Source organism: Haematobia irritans, chromosome 2 (genome assembly GCF_050003625.1).
Source record: "Haematobia irritans isolate KBUSLIRL chromosome 2, ASM5000362v1, whole genome shotgun sequence".
Lineage (NCBI taxonomy): Eukaryota > Metazoa > Arthropoda > Insecta > Diptera > Muscidae > Haematobia > Haematobia irritans.
The window spans coordinates 228,810,840-228,830,882 of NC_134398.1; the positions used below are offsets into that span (position 1 = coordinate 228,810,840).

Sequence of the window (20,043 nt, forward strand, 5' to 3'; positions counted from 1 at the left end):
TTGGGTTTTTACAGTGTAATTTTATTTCATATCGTTCAAAACTGTTTCAGGAGATTACAAATTAGATGTTAACACAGATACCAAAAAAATGTCGTATGTCTCCTGTGAAAGATGGTAAAGTCACAGTTCTGGGACGACCATAACATGGTTGTGGCTTAGAACAAAATTACATTTTTTTTTTGTTTATCTTTAGTGATGTTTTTCATAAAAAAAAAATGCAATGCAAAACTACATACTAAATAAATATTATGAAAAAATTAAAAAAGGACTTTAAAACAGAGTCCAAAGGAAACAAAAATACATTGTAAAATATAATAAAATATTTTTAAATTAAAAATTTAAAAGACAGACGTCAATCGTAGAAGGCTGAAATGACAGAAAAGAAAAAAAATATTATAAGTAAAAGAAACATATTTGTTATTTTATATTTTCACCAACCTTTTGTCTTTAAATTTTTGATTGACGACCAGAGGGCATCATTCTACGATGATTTGTTTACAGTTACATGACATCTGCTGTAAATATAAGAAAAGCAAAATATTTAATTTTTAATATTTAGTGCAATTAAATAATTTAAAAAACGCCTATAACTTTTGGTGATTTTTTTTAATATAATTTTTAATTTAAAAAAAATATTATTAATTTCTTGTAAGAATAAAATGGGTTACAAAAAAGCTTGATTTAAAATGTTTATCCTTTTTTACGATGTTCATTAACTGATTTTTGGTATAGGGATATAATGAGCTACTCTTAAAAAAAATCCGTAGTTAAACTAACGCAAAATTTAACTTATTTTTGTTGCAAAAAAATTATTTGTTTGAAGTTTAATATTATTATTTTTCCCAAATTTTCCAAAGCCCAATGAAAACCTTTTTTAAGTATGCCTTAAATATTTTATGAACTAAACGTGGGTATAAAATTCAATCAGCGAACACATAAGTTCAATATTAAATAACGCAAAAGAAAAATGTCGTATTATTCCCAAAAATAAAAAGAATGAACTATGTTTAAAATGACCATGATTTAGCGCAAATGATTTTCTTCTTTATTTTTATTTCATTTTTTCTTATATGAGAATATGTAATTTCGTTTATTGCAGTTAAAAAGTGCAATAGGGCATTAACATTTTCTGGTTTTAACAACGCTTTGTGAAAATCTCAAAATGTGGAGTATAATTTAGTTCAATTTTCGCACGAGGTAGTTCATTCTTGCTATAAAACAGTTTACTTAGTTTTCTGTGTAAGTTAAAAATGCTAGAATAATGAACAGAGACATTTAATTTTTACACTGGAAAAAATATTTACTTGATATTAAAGGCAATGCAACTTAAATTTTAGGATGCGTAATTTACACATTATTAAGGAAAAATTTCTTAAAAATAATGAAATTTTAGTTAAAAGAAATTTTATAATCTTTGCTTCAAAACATTTTTTTTTTAATTTAGGACACACATTTTAGAAATTTAGTATCCCTCCGTTGAAGTGGTATGTCTTTGATTTAAAGCAAAATTTCCTTAGAATAAAGAAAAACATTTTTGATTTAAAAAAATCTTCCTTAAATGAACTGAAATATGAATCTTTAAATTTAAAATAAAAATGCTTTAAATATAGGCTAATACTCATTTTGAGGATTTTGTATCTTTGGTTTAAGGTTTTTTTTTATACCCACCACCATAGAATGATGACGGGGGTATAATAAGTTTGTCATTCCGTTTGTAACACATCGAAATATCGATTTCCGACTATATAAAGTATATAAAGGGTGATTCTTTTGAGGTTAGGATTTTCATGCATTAGTATTTGACAGATCACGTGGGATTTCAGACATGGTGTCAAAGAGAAAGATGCTCAGTATGCTTTGACATTTCATCATGAATAGACTTACTAACGAGCAACGCTTGCAAATCATTGAATTTTATTACCAAAATCAGTGTTCGGTTCGAAATGTGTTTATCGACAAATTTTGTTCAGCGATGAGGCTCATTTCTGGTTGAATGGCTACGTAAATAAGCAAAATTGCCGCATTTGGAGTGAAGAGCAACCAGAAGCCGTTCAAGAACTGCCCATGCATCCCGAAAAATGCACTGTTTGGTGTGGTTTGTACGCTGGTGGAATCATTGGACCGTATTTTTTCAAAGATGCTGTTGGACGCAACGTTACGGTGAATGGCGATCGCTATCGTTCGATGCTAACAAACTTTTTGTTGCCAAAAATTGAAGAACTGAACTTGGTTGACATGTGGTTTCAACAAGATGGCGCTACATGCCACACAGCTCGCGATTCTATGGCCATTTTGAGGGAAAACTTCGGAGAACAATTCATCTCAAGAAATGGACCGGTAAGTTGGCCACCAAGATCATGCGATTTGACGCCTTTAGACTATTTTTTGTGGGGCTACGTCAAGTCTAAAGTCTACAGAAATAAGCCAGCAACTATTCCAGCTTTGGAAGACAACATTTCCGAAGAAATTCGGGCTATTCCGGCCGAAATGCTCGAAAAAGTTGCCCAAAATTGGACTTTCCGAATGGACCACCTAAGACGCAGCCGCGGTCAACATTTAAATGAAATTATCTTCAAAAAGTAAATGTCATGGACCAATCTAACGTTTCAAATAAAGAACCGATGAGATTTTGCAAATTTTATGCGTTTTTTTTAAAAAAAAAGTTATCAAGCTCTTAACAAATCACCCTTTATATTCTTGATCAGTGAGAAATTCTAAGACGATATAACGATGCCCGTCTGTCCGTCTGTCCGTCTGTCTGCCTGTCTGTCTGTTGTAATCACGCTACAGCCTTCAATAATGAAGCAAACTCGTCTTTTGTCTGCAGGCAGGTCAAGTTCGAAGATGGGCTATATCGGTCCCGGTTTTGATATAGTCCCCATATAAACCGACCTCCCGATTTGGGGTCTTGGGCTTATAGAAATCGTAGTTTTTATCCACTTTGCCTGAAATTTTAAATCTAGAGGTATTTTATGACCATAAAGAGGTGTGCCAAAAATGGTGAGTATCGGTCCATGTTTTGGTGTAGCCCCCATATAGACCGATCTCCCGATTTTACTTCTTGGGCTTATAGAAACCGCAGTTTTTATTCAATTTACATGAAATTGGAAATCTAGAGGTATTGTAGGACCACAAATACGTGTTCCAAAAATGGTGAGTATCGGTCCATGTTTTGGTATAGCCCCCATATAGACCGATCTCCCGATTTTACTTCTTGGGCTTATAGAAACCGCAGTTTATATTCGATTTACCTGAAATTGGAAATCTAGAGGTATTTTAGGACCACAAATACGTGTGCCAAAAATTGTGAGTATCGGTCCATATTTTGGTATAGCCCCCATATAGACCGATCTCCCGATTTTACTTCTTGGGCTTATAGAAACCGCAGTTTTTATTCAATTTACCTGAAATTGGAAATCTAGAGGTATTGTAGGACCACAAATACGTGTTCCAAAAATGGTGAGTATGGGTCCATGTTTTGGTATAGCCCCCATATAGACCGATCTCCCGATTTTACTTCTTGGGCTTATAGAAACCGCAGTTTTTATTCAATTTACCTGAAATTGGAAATCTAGAGGTATTGTAGGACCACAAATAGGTGTGCCAAAAATTGTGAGTATCGGTCCATATTTTGGTATAGCCCCCATATAAAACGGTCTCCCGATTTGGGGTCTTGGGCTTATAGAAACCGTAGTTTTTATCCAATTTGTCTGAAATTGGAAATCAAGATGTATTTTAGGACCATAAAGAGGTGTGCCAAAAATGGTGAGTATCGGTCCATATTTTGGTATAGCCCCCATATAGACCGATTTCCCGATTTTACTTCTTGGGCTTCTAGAATCCGAAGTTTTTATCCTATTTGCCTGAAATTGGAAATGTAGAGGTATTTTCGGGTCATAAAGAGGTGCGCCGAAAACGGTGAAATTTCAAAGGAAACCCTAATATTTGGTTCATGGTGGTGGGTAATTAAAATTCGGCCCGGCCGAACTTACTGCTGTATATGCTTGTTTTAATTAAGAAAACATTTTTTATTTTAATGTAGCTGTTATGATTTGGATTTTTAAAATGTCATTTGTTTGTACATGAAAATATAAAAACTCCATAAATGATTTAATTTAAATTTTATTGAACCTAGGTCTAGATAGGTCCCTAAAATGTATTTATTTTAAGGAAGCCACATCTTTGGCTCGAATTCAATACCCAAGTCCTTAAGGGAATGTTAAAATCTTTGGATCCAAGTAAACTTTTTTTGGAGTGTAGATAAAAGATTAAAATGTTTCAAATATATATATTCATATTGAGGATATTTCATTCTTGATTAGAAGTTTTTTTTTTACTTTGCCCATTAGCTAATTTTTGGGCTGGAATAATTTCCTAGGAAATAACGCAAATAAAAAATACTCACAGATGAGCTTTTATAATTTAAATATTTTTATTGTAGATACCATATTCTGATGTATAAATTTTGTGATCTAATTTAAAAAATTTTTATTAATAATAATTCAAAAAGTTGTCATAAAAACACTATATAAAAACGTTTTGATTTACTTTAGCGAATGACGCACTTTTCAAAATTTTATAAACCTTTTGTTTTGGTTAATTAATGTAATTTATTAATAATTATTATATACTAAGATACTAAGAATATTAAAAACAAACCATTTTTTGCAATATTCTAAACAATAATATCTATAGATATTAGTCAATCAGTTGATCCTGGAATATTTTATTTTCTCGAAAATAATTTTTAAAAATACCTTGAGGCAATAAATTTCAATTCTTTTGGAGCAGAACAAACAACATCAGCAACATACTCTCAAGAGATTCATGGTTTTTTTTATTTTGGAATTAATCGAAGGCTATAAAGGCCAAATGAATTGGTGCCGAAAATTTGAAAAGTTGGCATAGCAAATCTAGAAAATTCTCCTCAACGATTTAACACAAAAAAAAAAGAAAAAATTCTCCCATCAATTTGGTTGCTTTTTATATATTTATTTTTACGAGTTTTTTCCAACACTTCACCTAACAGAAATCGGTTTTTGTATACATAGAACGTTTTTGAAAAAAAAACACACAAACCAAACATTTTGAAAAAAGTTGCACACGTTTCACTCAATTTTATTTTGAAAACATCATATCTCGTTGACATTTATATTTTCTCTTCCAAAAATTGAATGAGGACATTGTACATAAAAAATCAAGAATAAAAATCTTGTTCACATGGAATTATGTTTCTTCTTCTTTATGTAGAGAAAACATATGTATGTATGCTTTGTCATTGCCGTGCTTGACATTTGTGTGCCGTAAACTATATTGACAAGATTTTCTATATACATTTGAATTTAAATAATTTTTCTTGACAATGTCATAAAATAAAATAAATTCATAGCGATATACCTTTTGAATAAAAATACTTCGAAGAATATTCTTGGCTAACAAATATGTTTAGTAAATGAGAACAATTTTGTTGTGGATTGAAAATGACCTTCTTATATTAGAAATGATCGATATTCCTACTGACCCCTACTATTAGATTAGATATCATTGAAATTAGTATAGTTTTAGTAATTTTCCTAAATTATGTTTGAAATAATTTTTCGAAACAACTATTTATGTGACTTTCTTGCTACTGGCTTTTGAGATTTTACAAATAAATTGTAAACCTACTGAAGTAGATATCACCTTAACATGTAGAACCTATTTTTCACAAATATTTGGGTCTGAGAAGCTCTGTGCAGAGTGTGTGGCACGAGACCCTTGGTTTGATCAAAAACAACGATGAGTTTGATGACTCGACTTCCATTAAGGTTCAAATAAGAATTTCAACCTTAATGGAAGTTAGGTTAGGTGGCAGCCCGATGTATCAGGCTCACTTAGACTATTCAGTCCATTGTGATACCACATTGGTGAACTTCTCTCTTATCACTGAGTGCTGCCCGATTCCATGTTAAGCTCAATGACAAGGGGCCTCCTTTTTATAGCCGAGTCCGAACGGCGTTCCACATTGCAGTGAAACCACTTAGAGAAGCTTTGAAACCCTCAGAAATGTCACTGAGGTGGGATAATCCACCGCTGAAAAACTTTTTTTTTGGTGTTCGGTCGAAGCAGGAATCGAATCCATGACCTTTTGTATACAAGGCGGGCATACTAACCATTGCACCACGGTGGCTCCCAATACAACGTTGACTTGAAGACAGGGTGTTTGTTTAAAATATGATTATTGTAACAAATAACAACTTTGATTTAAAATTAAACGTTTTCAATGTAAATTATTTGTAGCTTGTTATGAATAAAGAACAGATACCCAAATATAACCTTCGAAATTAAATGTATCTGCATTACATTCGAAAAAATTATTCCGTTCTTCTACTTGAATCATGAGAATATTTTATTGGCCATTGTATGCAATTTCTTTTGGCCCAGCCACAATATAGTAATGATTGTCCATTACCCTATGACCGTTCGTCCATCATCCATATACATTTGCCACATTCAAGTATTTTCAATTCCAGGCCACAATAATATATGGTTGTTGTGTTTTATTTAATTTTAGAGGGAAATTCTTGGTGTTTCCAATTTTTTTTTCAAATACACTCGAACTTTTAATGGTACGTCAACAGCCATACATTTTAATTTATATATACACATAGGTTTAAGTAAACATTTCTTTTTTGTTATTCAAAGCAAAATTTAATGTTTATTTATCTGTTGATAGGTATCATTAAAATTTAGTTCAAGAGGATAAATTTAAATATACCCAAATGTAGAATTACATAAATTAACAATAATGAATGGAAATAATTTATTTATTAGAAGGTCATAAATAATGTTTGAGATATTATGAAACAAACATTTTTAAATATACATACAAACATTTAGATTTATATTTTTCCAACGATTTTTTTATAAACAATTGAATGACAAAATTCCTACTGTCCCTATCTACTATTTATGAAATAAAAAAAAATTAAATAAACATTAACAAAATTAATTAAAATATTAATAACATTAACAAAATTTATTAAAATATTAAAATGTCTTCTCTATTCCAAGCTACTCAAGACAGAGTACTCCATTTGAGTTATTCTTGCTGTTAAGGATAAAATCCTTCCTAAGTATCGAAAGGGTTTCAATCTATTACAGTTTCGATCAAACAATTTTTCACAATTGGTCACACATTTTTGCTTTAAAGAAAATTTGATCTTGCCTTAAAGATATATCACATTAACGGAGAGACGAAAATATGCTGTCCGTAATGTAATGAAAAAAGATTTTAAAGCTGCACAAAAATAAAAAAATGTTTCCTACACCAACAAAAATATCACCAAAAGTTTTCCAATTAAAATTTTAATTAAATTTTATAAAACATTCAATTAAAAATTTAATTGGTTCAACAAAATGTTTAATTGTAACAAAAATCAAAAATCAATCAATCAATCAAATCTCTTATATTAAACTAATATGTTTTCGGTGTTGTCGACGTTTTTTTAGTAAAAAAATAAAATTTGTGCAGAAAAAAATATATTCAACGTTTTTATACCCTCCACCATAGGATGGGGGTATATTAACTTTGTCATTCCGTTTGTAACACATCGAAATATTGCTCTAAGACCCCATAAAGTATATATATTCTGGGTCGTGGTGAAATTCTGAGTCGATCTGAGCATGTCCGTCCGTCTGTTGAAATCACGCTAACTTCCGAACGAAACAAGCTATCGACTTGAAACTTGGCACAAGTAGTTGTTATTGATGTAGGTCGGATGGTATTGCAAATGGGCCATATCGGTCCACTTTTACGTATAGCCCCCATATAAACGGACCCCCAAATTTGGTTTGCCGATCCTCTAAGAGAAGCAAATTTCATCCGATCAGGCTGAAATTTGGTACATGGTGTTATTATATGGTCTCTAACAACCATGCAAAAATTGGTCCATATCGGTCCACTTTTACGTATAGCCCCCATATAAACGGACCCACAAATTTGGCTTGCGATTGCTCTAAGAGAAGCAAATTTCATCCGATCCGGCTAAAATTTGGTACATGGTGTTAGTATATGGTCTCTAACAACCATGCAAAAATTTGTCCACATCGGTCCATAAATATATATAGCCCCCATATAAACCGATCCCCCGATTTGGCTTGCGGAGCCTCTAAGAGAAACAAATTTCATCTGATCCGGCTGAAATTTGGTACATGGTGTTGGTTCTCTAATGACCATGCAAAAATTGATCCACATCGACCCATAATTATATATAGCCCCCATATAAGCCGATACCCAGATTTGACCTCCGGAGCCTCTTAGAGGAGAAAAATTAATCCGATCCGGTTGAAATTTGGTACGTGGTGTTAGTATATGGTCTCTAACAACCATGCAAGAATTGGTCCATATCGGTCCATAATTATATATAGCCCCCATATAAATCGATCCCCAGATTTGTCCTCCGCAGCCTCTTGGAGGAGCAAAATTCATCCGATCCGGTTGAAATTTGGAACATGGTATTAGAATGTGGTCTCTAACAAACACGCAAGAATTAGTCCATATCGGCCCACAATTATATATAGCCCCCATATAAACCGTTCCACAGATTTGATCTACGGAGCCTCTTGGAGGAGCAAAATTCATCCGATCCGGTTGAAATTTGCAACGTGATGTTAGTATAAGGCCGCTAATAACCATGACAAAATTGGTTCATATCGGTCTATAGTTATATATAGTCGATCCCCAATCACACAAAAATTGGTCCATATCGGTTCATAATCATGGTTGCCACTCGAGCCAAAAATAATCTACCAAAATTTTATTTTTATAGAAAACATTGTCAAAATGTTATTTCTATAGAAAATTTTGTCAAAATTTCATTTCTATAGAAAATTTTGACAAAATTTTATTTCTATAGAAAATTTTTTTCCAAATTTTATTTCTATAGAAAATTTTGTCAAAATTTTATTTCTATAGAAAATTTTGTAAAAATTTTACTTCCATAGAAAATGTTTTCAAAATTTTATTTTGTCAAAATTTTATTTCTATAAAAATTTTAAACTTAATTATATACGTATTTAATCGGCCTTTTTTAGTTTAATATATACCACGTATGAACTATGTGGTATATATTAACACCGTTTTGAGATACCTTGCCATCGGCAAGTGTTACCGCAACCCAAGAAATTCGATTGTGGATGACAGTCTTCAGTAGAAGTTTCTACGCAATCCATGGTGGAGGGTACATAAGCTTCGGCCTGGCCGAACTTACGGACGTATATACTTGTTTTAATGTAGAATTTAGCCATTTATGGTTTAAGGGCCATTTCTCCAAAAATTCATCTAATCATTCCGCTTCGGCTTATAATAACATCATTCGGCTTATATGGTTCCGTGAGACTTGAACTAATTCTCGAAAAATAAGACAAAATCGAAACTAATATTGTAGAACACTCAAAAAAAGTGAACCCTCTATTTCACTCAAGCAAATTTAACTTTATTTTAGTTCATGGAATTATTACGTTTGGAGAAAGTTTCCTTTTCTCTAATAATTTTTTGCTTACTTTAGTTAAATGAACGGGAAAAATTATGCACAAATTACGCATAAAGATTTACCAAATTCGTACTTCTCACAAAATAGTTCATTGTTTCTTGAAATTTTTTAATTTTACTAAAAATGCACCCATCTTGAACTTCGCATGACACTAAAGACATTCTTGCAATTTTGAAAATTACGAAAATAATTTTTTATTATATTAAAATATTCAAGCATATTAACTTACCTTTCGTTTTCCTTATTAAACTACGATGATAGAAAATATCCTTTAGATCCTAATAGCTGCTTACATTACGACATCATAAAGTGGAATATAAATTTACACTTAACAAAGGCAACGGATGATGATTATTAACTAAGGCGATGAGATATGCCATTTAAAAATAATTCTAGTGGCATATCGATGAGACTGATGGAGGGTTCAATATGGGGAAGGGAGGGTCTAATCCATTTAGAAGGCAACTTCGTAGAGGACATACATGACAATCAACAAGAAGGCGAGGATGAGGAAAGTGGTCATCAAATTATGGGCTTCACTCATTTTGTTTTGATTTTTCTGAAGAGGAGAAAATATAAGAAATAAAATAATTACATATGTTATATATTTTAAGGATGAAACACAAATTAATTTAAAAATATTGTCATTATTTTTTCTATTTTTTCATTATATGAAATTAATTTGATCCAAAAGTTTTAAATGATTTAAGGAATTATGTCTTTATTTCTTTTTTAAGTATAATTCATTTTATATGTAAGTTATTAAATATTTTCGAATTAAAACACAATTCATAAATTTTGTATAATTTTTTTTATAACTTCAGTGATTGTTTCGAGTTCAATAGATTTTTTTTTTAAATTATTCCAACACAAATGAATACAATAAAACAGTAATTCAATGGAATTTGGTTACATAAATATAATAATTTTTTAACTTCGTATTATTTTTATCATTTTTCTAGTGTTAAAACACAATTCGGAGTTATTATTTACAATAAATTATTCAATATTTATTTTTTATAATTATTTTTTCTTATAAAACACTTTTCATAATTTCTTATAATATTCCATTTTTCATTCAATTTAATTAGTTCTCATGTAAAAGTATTATTGTATTTGATAATTATTATTATTATTATTTTTTTTTTTTTGATATTTAAAAATTATTTTTTTTTTAAATCCCTTTATAACGCACTTTTTTAAATATCCGTAGGAGAAGATTTTCTTTTTTGTTGATTAAAACCCGTTCGAATCGATTGACACGTCCAAACTGAATTTAAATTTTGAAATTTTCAAAATATTCACCGTCAGAAGAAAAAAAAAACGAAAATTCCAAAATTACCAATACAGCAACAAGTCTATGTGCTTTCATCAAAATTTCCCCCATTTTTCCATCCTGACCAGAGAACGGAGAAAAAGAAGATATTAAAATAACACCATTGTTTTGCTCTTATTCATTTTATTGTTGTTGCTTTTGTTTTTGTTTCTGTGATGCTGCTGACGTAGCTACACCTCATAACAGAATCATGCATAGGAATTAGTGCTGCTGGATTAATATTATTCGGTTATTTTTTTATAATGCTATGCACGGGAGCCACCGTGGCTTTTTATTTATATTCCAATACAATTATATTTAAGACTTTTAGCTGCAAGCAAACAATTGTTTAGAAACTATAATTAAATGTTGTGGGGGTTTTAAAAATATGATTAGGGCTAAACATAATATGTTTTCACCAGTGATGGAAGATACAATTTTTAAGAGAGTAGAAAACAGGTATTTTTTGTGCGAAAAAGTACTTTGGACTAAATTTCAACAAAAATTCCATTGGAAGATTATTATCAAGAGCTCCTTTGGAACGATTTTTTTACGTAGGCAATTTTTTTAAGGGTGTAAGCCAATTTTGTACCACTTACGGATTAAAAAGTACTTTTTTTGGCTACACTTTTTTTACAGGATATCTACCATACATCGTCCCATTTGCAAAAACGGAATCAATTAATTTTCCAATAGATGGCGTTATTTAAATATATCTCTCGTATATGTTCGATAGGGTTCGACTAAATGGCACTGAAAGATGACATTTAATACAAAAAGTGTACTGTTTTGTAACGAGTGTGCTTTAATAGTGGTCACTAGTAAAGAGAAAAGCTTAAGGCCTATGTAGCTATAGCTAACATTAATTAACTAATAATTTCATATTATTTGTTAATAAAGTTAAAAAAAAAGTTAACAGAAACTACTAAATATTTTAAATATATATTTAACACCATGACCTCGAAATATATTTTTACATATAAAATCTCCCTAATTTATTAATCGATTTTCTTCATATTTCCATCAAGGTAAAACTTAGTACCATTTGTCGGACGGTATAATAAATTTTGATATATCCTATGGGTAGCCAAAATTTTAATTCTCAATTGAATCGACTTGATTGCATTTGGTATTTCGAATAATTATTTTCCTCACTAATTTTTTTTCTGCTAAATTTAATTGTTTTTTTTTTTTTTTGTTATTTCCATGCGTGTGAGTTATTCCTAAGGAATATATTTTTTTTTTGCGATTTTAAATAAAAATTCAAAAGGTGGGCGGGCGCAACAGGCGTTTGTTCTGTTGTCTTTTTTTAAATCCGTTGGTATTGTTGTTGTATTGCTCACAGCTGAAAATGTATGCATATCATATGAGTGTGTGTGTATTGGTTCTACGTGTATGCATTTATTGTTTAAATGCATGTGCCTAAAAATAAATATTAAATATTTGATTTAATCTATGCAATATAATCCTATACTTCGAAAGGAAAAATTTAAGGATCTATATAGGAGAAATATTCGTATTAAAATATGAACTCATATATATTGCGAATAAAATACCACAAAATTCCATATACAAGTCACCAAACCTAGCCTAATCGGAGGATTATGCTACGCTCATTTTGAATGAGATTATTTAAAAGTACGGTTAATACGCACTTAGAAAAAATTACATGGATCCAAACTTGAAATCGAGCATGCAATATTTTCAAAATAAATGTTGTCTTTAAACCAAAAGCTTCGAAATCTCAATTCATATAAACATTAACAAAAAAGTTTCTTTTTACATCAGAGAAAATTTGCACAAAGGCATGTGACTTTGATGGACGGAGGAAATTTTAAAGATTAATATCTTACAGTTAAGGAACGAACAAATAAACAAGTATATACAGCAGTAAGTTCGGCCGGGCCGAATCTTAAATACCCACCACCATAAACCAAATATTAGGGTTGAAATTTCAGGAGGGCTTGAGGACTTGAGAACACTTCCCGAAGATAAATTTAAAGATTTCACCTATGAGGACTATATCAGATTCTGGATTTATAATGTTAGAGGAACCATTAACATCTCTTGTAAGTGTGCAAGAAAATTATAAACTAACGTCTAGATTTGAAATCTTAAATCTGTAGAAGTAAAATCTGGAAATTTTACATTGAGTTTCAAGCAATTTTCATGATCAGTGCGCCTTCTACACTCTCAAGAAGTGAAGTCGGTCTATATGGAGGCATTACCAAATGGACCGATAAAAACTTAATCCGATACACGTTTTTTTTTTGGGCCCAAAATACGAGAATATTTACAATTTCAGGCAAATCAGATAAGAACTACGGTTTCTAGAAACCCAAGGAGTAAAATCGGGAGATCGTTCCTATGGGGGCTGCACTAAAATATGGACTCACCGTTTTCGGCACACCTCTTTATGACCCGAAAATACCTCTAGATTTACAATTTCAGGCAAATAGGATAAAAACTTCGGATTCTGGAAGCCCAAGAGTAAAATCGGGAAATCGGTCTATATGGGGGCTATACCAAAATATGGACCGATACTCACCATTTTTGGCACACCTCTTTATGTTCCTAAAATATCTCTAGATTTCCAATTTCAGACAAATTGGATAAAAACTGCGGTTTCTATAAGCCCAAGACCCAAACCGGGAGGCCGTTTTATATGGGGACCATACCAAAACATGGACCGATACTCACAATTTTTGGCACACGTATTTGTGGTCCTGTAATACCTCTAGATTTCCAATTTCAGGTAAATTGAATAAAAACTGCGGTTTCTATAAGCCCAAGAAGTAAAATCGGGAGATCGGTCTATATGGGGACTATACCAAAATATCGACCGATACTCACAATTTTTGACACACGTATTTGTGGTCCTACAATACATCCAGATTTCCAATTTCAGGTAAATTTAATAAAAACTGCGGTTTCTATAAGCCCAAGAAGTAAAATCGGGAGATCGGTCTATATGGGGGCTATACCAAAATATGGACCGATACTCACAATTTTTGGCACACGTATTTGTGGTCCTACAATACCTCTAGATTTCTAATTTCAGGTAAATTGAATAAAAACTGCGGTTTCTATAAGCCCAAGAAGTAAAATCGGGAGATCGGTCTATATGGGGGCTATACCAAAACATGGACCGATACTCACCATTTTTGGCGCACCTCTTTATGGTCATAAAATACCTCTGGATTTCAAATTTCAGGCAAATTGGATAAAAACTACGATTTCTATAAGCCCAAGACCCCAAATCGGGAGGTCGGTTTATATGGAGACTATATCAAAACCTGGACCGATATAGCCCATCTTCGAACTTGACTTGCCTGCAGACAAAAGACGAGTTTGTGCAAAATTTCAGCACGATTGCTTCATTATTGAAGACTGTAGCGTGATTACAACAGACAGACAGACGGACAGACGGACATCGTTATATCGTCTTAAAATTTCTCCCTGATCAAGAATATATATACTTTATATAGTCGGAAATCGATATTTCGATGTGTTACAAACGGAATGACAAACTTATTATACCCCCGTCACCATTCTATGGTGGTGGGTATAAAAACCGATTATAAGCCTTTGTCTTAACTAATTTTTTTAGCCTGACTCGCGCCAAAAAAAGTCTACCAAAATTTTAAGAAAATTTTAACACAATCTACCAAATTAAAAAACAAAACTTATTTTGAATGAATCCCTCCTATTAGCGACAATTTTTTGGGTGTATAATACCCTTGAATTGTAAATGCATCGAATTTTATATGTTTTAAAAATTTAGCTTTTATATAGCTTTATAGATTTTTGATTTGAAACTCGGGCCAGAAGTATTTTTTCTCAAGACAATATTTTTTCCAGTGCCGACAGTTGACGAAATTCCTATACACGAGAGTGATTCACTTCCATGTTAAAATAAAAGAATATATCATTATAAATAAAATATAAGGAAACATATAGCTTTTTAATTCCTCGCCAAATATATTAAAAATCTCCCCTAATGAATCATAAATAAAAGAGGATCAAATAATTAAAGTGCTAAATATTTTTCAAAAAACAAAAAAGCAAATAAATATTTATGAATACTTACATGAAATGATTACTAATAGTGATGATGTTGTTAACACATTTTGATGATATTGGTATTTCGTTTTGATACCAAGCGGTGAATTCTAATTTAGAACATGGAATAAACCATCCACAAGACAGCCAATAAAAAGAATAAAATCAAGAAGGTGGTCATTAAATTCTGTCCTTCAGTCATATTGATGGCTAGAAATAGAAAATAAGGAAAAAAAAATAATTTTCAATCACATATATAATATATATTGATTGTATATATACTATTTTAAATATGTACACTTAAAAAAAATAATTGAATTCCAAAATTATGGCCCTTGTTTAAAAGTTTAGATATTGATTAGTGGCGGAAAAAAATATTGTAAGAAAGAAATTTTCTCTCAATTTAATTAAATTATATAATTGGAGCTAACCGCTGACTTTAAAAAGTATCCAGAACAAGTGATGTTTGTGTCTCTACCAGTTACTTCGTGATGTGCACACGGTTGCCACAGTTGATAGAATTCTACAAAAATGGTAAATTTTTTTTACTTCAAAATACTAACCACAAAAATTTGATTGAAAGCTGCAAAATCCAAAATCTAAATTTGGTAGATTTGTGGTAAATTTTTCTTCAAATTTTGGTCGATTATTTATGACACAAGTGGCAATCGTGGATGTGCAGCGAGTGGTACATTTGCGTTGCTTTGGAGTTTTAAATGTCCCACATTAACTTTCTCAACCCGCACCTATAACTTTGAGGCTCCCTCGGAATGTGGCTGCCTAACTCTTGACCAACGCGAAGGATGCTGCAGTACATTGGAGAGAATGGCGCCAGATTCCTGCCAGAAATTTTAATGTATTCCTCAGAGAGTTAGAGAAACCACTGAAAACCCTTTTGGTGTTCGGTCGAAGCTGGGCTTAAACCCATGACCCTTTATATGCAAGGTGGGCATGCTAACCATAGCACCACGATGACCCCCTAGAAATTCCGCAAAATATGAAAGGTTTTTCCGATACTAAAATCACACTTGGAAGATATGTACCTGCAAAATTCACTCCGCTCAAGCAGGAACACAACGACTCTTTGTGCAATTTAACTACCAACATTACGGAGAGATTGAATAGTAAGAGACCAAATAAACGTTTCATTTTTTATACCCTCCACCCCAGGATGGGGGTATATTAACTTTGTCATTCCGTTTGTAACACATCGAAATATTGCTCTAAGACCCCATAAAGTATATATATTCTGGGTCGTGGTGAAATTCTGAGTCGATCTGAGCATGTCCGTCCGTCTGTTGAAATCACGCTAACTTCCGAACGAAACAAGCTATCGACTTGAAACTTTGCACAAGTAGTTGTTATTGATGTAGGTCGGATGGTATTGCAAATGGGCCATATCGGTCCACTTTTACGTATGGCCCCCAGATAAACGGACCCCCAAATTTGGCTTGCAATTTGTACCAAATTGGTGTTAGTATACGGTCTCTAACAACCATGCAAAAATTGGTCCACATCGGTCCATAATTACATATAACTCCCATATAATCCGATCCCACGATTTGGCTTGCGGAGTCTCTAAGAGAAGCAAATTTCATCCGATCCGACTGAAACTTTGTATATGGTGTTAGTATATGGTCTCTAATGACTATGAAAAATTGGTCCACATCGGTCCATAATTATATATAGCCCCCATATAAACCGATCACCAGATTTGACCTCGGAAGCATCTTGGAAGACCAAAATTCATCTGATTCAGTTGAAATTTGGTACGTAGTGTTAATATATGGCCTCAAACACCCATGCAAAAATTGGTCGAAGCCGGTCAATAATTATATATAGATCCCTTATAAACCGATCCTCCGGAGCCCCTTGGAAGAGCAAAATTCATCCGATTCGGTTGAAATTTGGTACGTGATGTTTGTATATGGTATCCACCAACCATGCAGGAATTGGTTCATATCAGTCCATAATTATATATATCCCCCATATAAACCGATCCCCAGATTTGACCTCCAGTGCCTTTTGGAGAAGCAAAATTCATCCGATCTGGTTGAAATTTGGTACATGTTGGTAGTATGTTATATGATATATAACAACCATACCAAAAGTGGTCCATATCAGTCCATAATCATATATAGCCCCCATATAAACCGATCCCGAGATTTGGTTTTGGAGCCTCTTGGAGGAGCAAATTTCATCCGAGTCAGTTGAAATTTGGTACATTGTGCTAGTACATGGCCGTTAACAACCATGCCTAACTAGGTCCATATCGGTCTATAGTTATATATAGCCCTCAGATAAATCGATCCCCAATCACACAAAAATTGGTCCATATCAAGTTCATAACATAATTCTGAAATTGGAAATCGAGAGGTACTTTAGAACCATAAAGAGGTGTACCAAAAATGGTGAGCATCGGTCCATGTTTTGGTATGGTCCCCACATATGGTATGGTCTCCCGATTCGGGGTCTTGGGTTTATAGAAACCGTAGTTTGCCTGAAATTGCCAGACATTGAAAATCTAGAGGTACTTGAGGACCATCAAAAGGTGTGCCGAAAATGGTCCGTATCCTTCCATGTTTTGGTATAGCCCCCATATAGACCGATATCCCGATTTTACTTCTTGGGCTTCTAGAATCCGAAGTTTTTATCCAATTTGCCTGAAATTGGAAATTTATAGGTATTTTAGGACCATAAAGAGGTGTGCCACAAATGGTGAGTATCGGTCCATGTTTTGGTATAGCCCCCATAAAAACGATCTCCCGATTTAACTCCTTGGGTTTCTCGAAACCGTAGTTTTTATCTGATTTGCCTGAAGTTGTAAATATTCTGGTATTTTAGGCTCACAAAAACGTGTATCGGATTAAGTTTTTATCGGTCCATTTGGTAATGCCTCCATATAGACCGACTTCACTTCTTGAGGGTATAGAAGGCGCACTGATCATAAAAATTGCTTGAAACTCAATGTAAAATTTCCAGATTTTACTTATACAGATTTAAGATTTCAAATCAAGACGTTATTTTATAATTTTCTTGCACACTTACAAGAGATGTTAATGATTCCTCTAAAACTCAAACAAAAATGGTTCTTATAAATCCAGAATCTGATATAGTCCTCATAGGTGAAATCTTTAAATTTATCTTCGGCAAGTGTCCTCAAGCCCTCCTGAAATTTCAAAGGAAACCCTAATATTTGGTTCATAGTGGTGGGTATTTAAGATTCGGCCCGGCCGAACTTACTGCTGTACATACTTGTTTAGAATAATCGATTGATCGAAATGTGAACTTTTATATTCCCAGCGAATTTCCACGTCCATAGTCGAAGACAACCACATTTATGTTTTAGTCTACAAAAATGTTCCATATTAACCGTCCATAAATAATAGTTTGCTCTGGAAATAGGTTTGGAGTGATAATATTCCTTCTCTACGTTTATATTTTTAAGTCAAAGCACTTTATCCTTAATATAATGTAAAATTTACTTCACATAATCTTTTTTAATAAATTAGAATTTCTTTCAGTGTATGGTTGATAATAATATAATATTTTGATATTGGTGATTTGCTTTCGTCAATTTTCTAAACCCAATAAAATTTCCCATATCAATTCTCACCATCGGAAAAATGCTTTGAAAAACTCACATCTATATATTTTATTTGTCGTTTGTTCGTAATGAAAAAAAAAACAAAACATTTGGTTGGTAAATAATTAAAATATTTTGAAAAAACATATTTTTAATGGAATTATTAATATAAATTATGGGCTGGATCTGATCGAGGCACATACGAAACATATCCACCAAAACATCACCACAAGTCAAGCGATTATTAATTTGGCCCCTGTCCAAATGATTCTTAATAATATCATAAAAAATAGAAAAAACTGACACTTTAATTTTTTATTTATCCCCAAATATAACACGACTAATCAACAACAACAGTACGACATAAAAAATTGTCTACAATATTATTAACACATGGATAAAATAAAACTTTTTTTATTACTATGGACACATAAAGGCCATACAATTTTCAAAAATTCAAATTTTCTTTTTTTTTCTATTTCACAATCCAGGGCCTTGATCCTTATATTAAAACTCAATGAAGGACAAACCTTAATTTTTTTTTTTCAAATTGGTTGTATTAAAATTTTATTGGATTTTCACTTCAGTTATTAACTGTAGCAAGTATAAGACTTAACTAAAAATTTTATTGCTTCAAACATTGAAAATAAGTCCGGACATAGGATGACACCTACAAAAACAAAAAACAAAACCGAAAGATCATTGGTTTTCCCATAGTTTTCCAATTGCAGGAGAAAAAATCACTCAAATTATTGCCTCACATATAGATTTGTTTTTGAGCAATTATGTTTTTAGAGGGTCAAGAGAGATTTAGAATAGAATTTTTGAAGAGTTTGTTTTATAAAATATTGCCTCAAAAAATGTCAAAAGCAAAAATACTCTAACGCATATTAAAGGAGACGAAAAACGATTATTTGTTTTCCTCCAAAATACTCTTTAAATGAATGAAACCACACAAAGAAAAAAATATTCTACGTATTCTAAAGAATCCACTATGTATAAAGTGACACCATTTAACAACCACTCGTCAAACACTTGGGTACAATAAAATAGCAGTCAAAATATTTCTGAGTTTCATACTTGAAGCATTTTTGGGGGGTTTACACACAGAGAGGGGATATGATCACCCCAAACATGTTTCAAGAGCAAAATATTATTTTTGGGCGGTGAACATGGAACATTGTTGTCGAATGCGACAAATATTTTCCAAGTTCACCGTCCAAAAAAAAAAAAAAACAGTTTGCTCTTGAAATATGTTTGGGGTGATCATATTGCTCCTCTAAGTCCACATTCCTTTTCCGGGTACAAAATTACCGCGAACTATCCATGATCTGACTTGAAAGCACAGTTGGCTCAGTTGGTAGAATTCTACCAAAATTGGTAGATTTTTTACTGTTTGGTAGAACGGTAGAATTCTTAATATTTTGGTATATTTTACAAAATATTCCTGCCCAACAGGGGTATTTCACAAATTCTCTATAGAAACAAAATTTTGACAAAATTTTCTATAGAAATAAAATTTTTCCAAAATTTACTATAGAAATAAA

General features: G+C 32.2%; 1 long non-coding RNA gene across 2 annotated transcripts; it reads right to left on the minus strand.

Annotated features, from left to right (window-relative positions):
• On the minus strand, positions 1-19,139 carry LOC142227273 (uncharacterized). Of its 2 annotated transcripts, XR_012719815.1 has the most exons (5): positions 19,027-19,139; positions 14,939-15,120; positions 9,763-10,092; positions 439-515; positions 1-366 (listed from the first exon to the last, which is right to left on the minus strand). It is a non-coding gene; the product is annotated as an uncharacterized LOC142227273 (long non-coding RNA). The 2 variants fall into 2 exon arrangements; XR_012719814.1 differs by lacking the exons at positions 14,939-15,120; positions 19,027-19,139 and adding an exon at positions 10,729-10,833.
• Between the last annotated feature and the right edge of the window lie 904 nt (positions 19,140-20,043).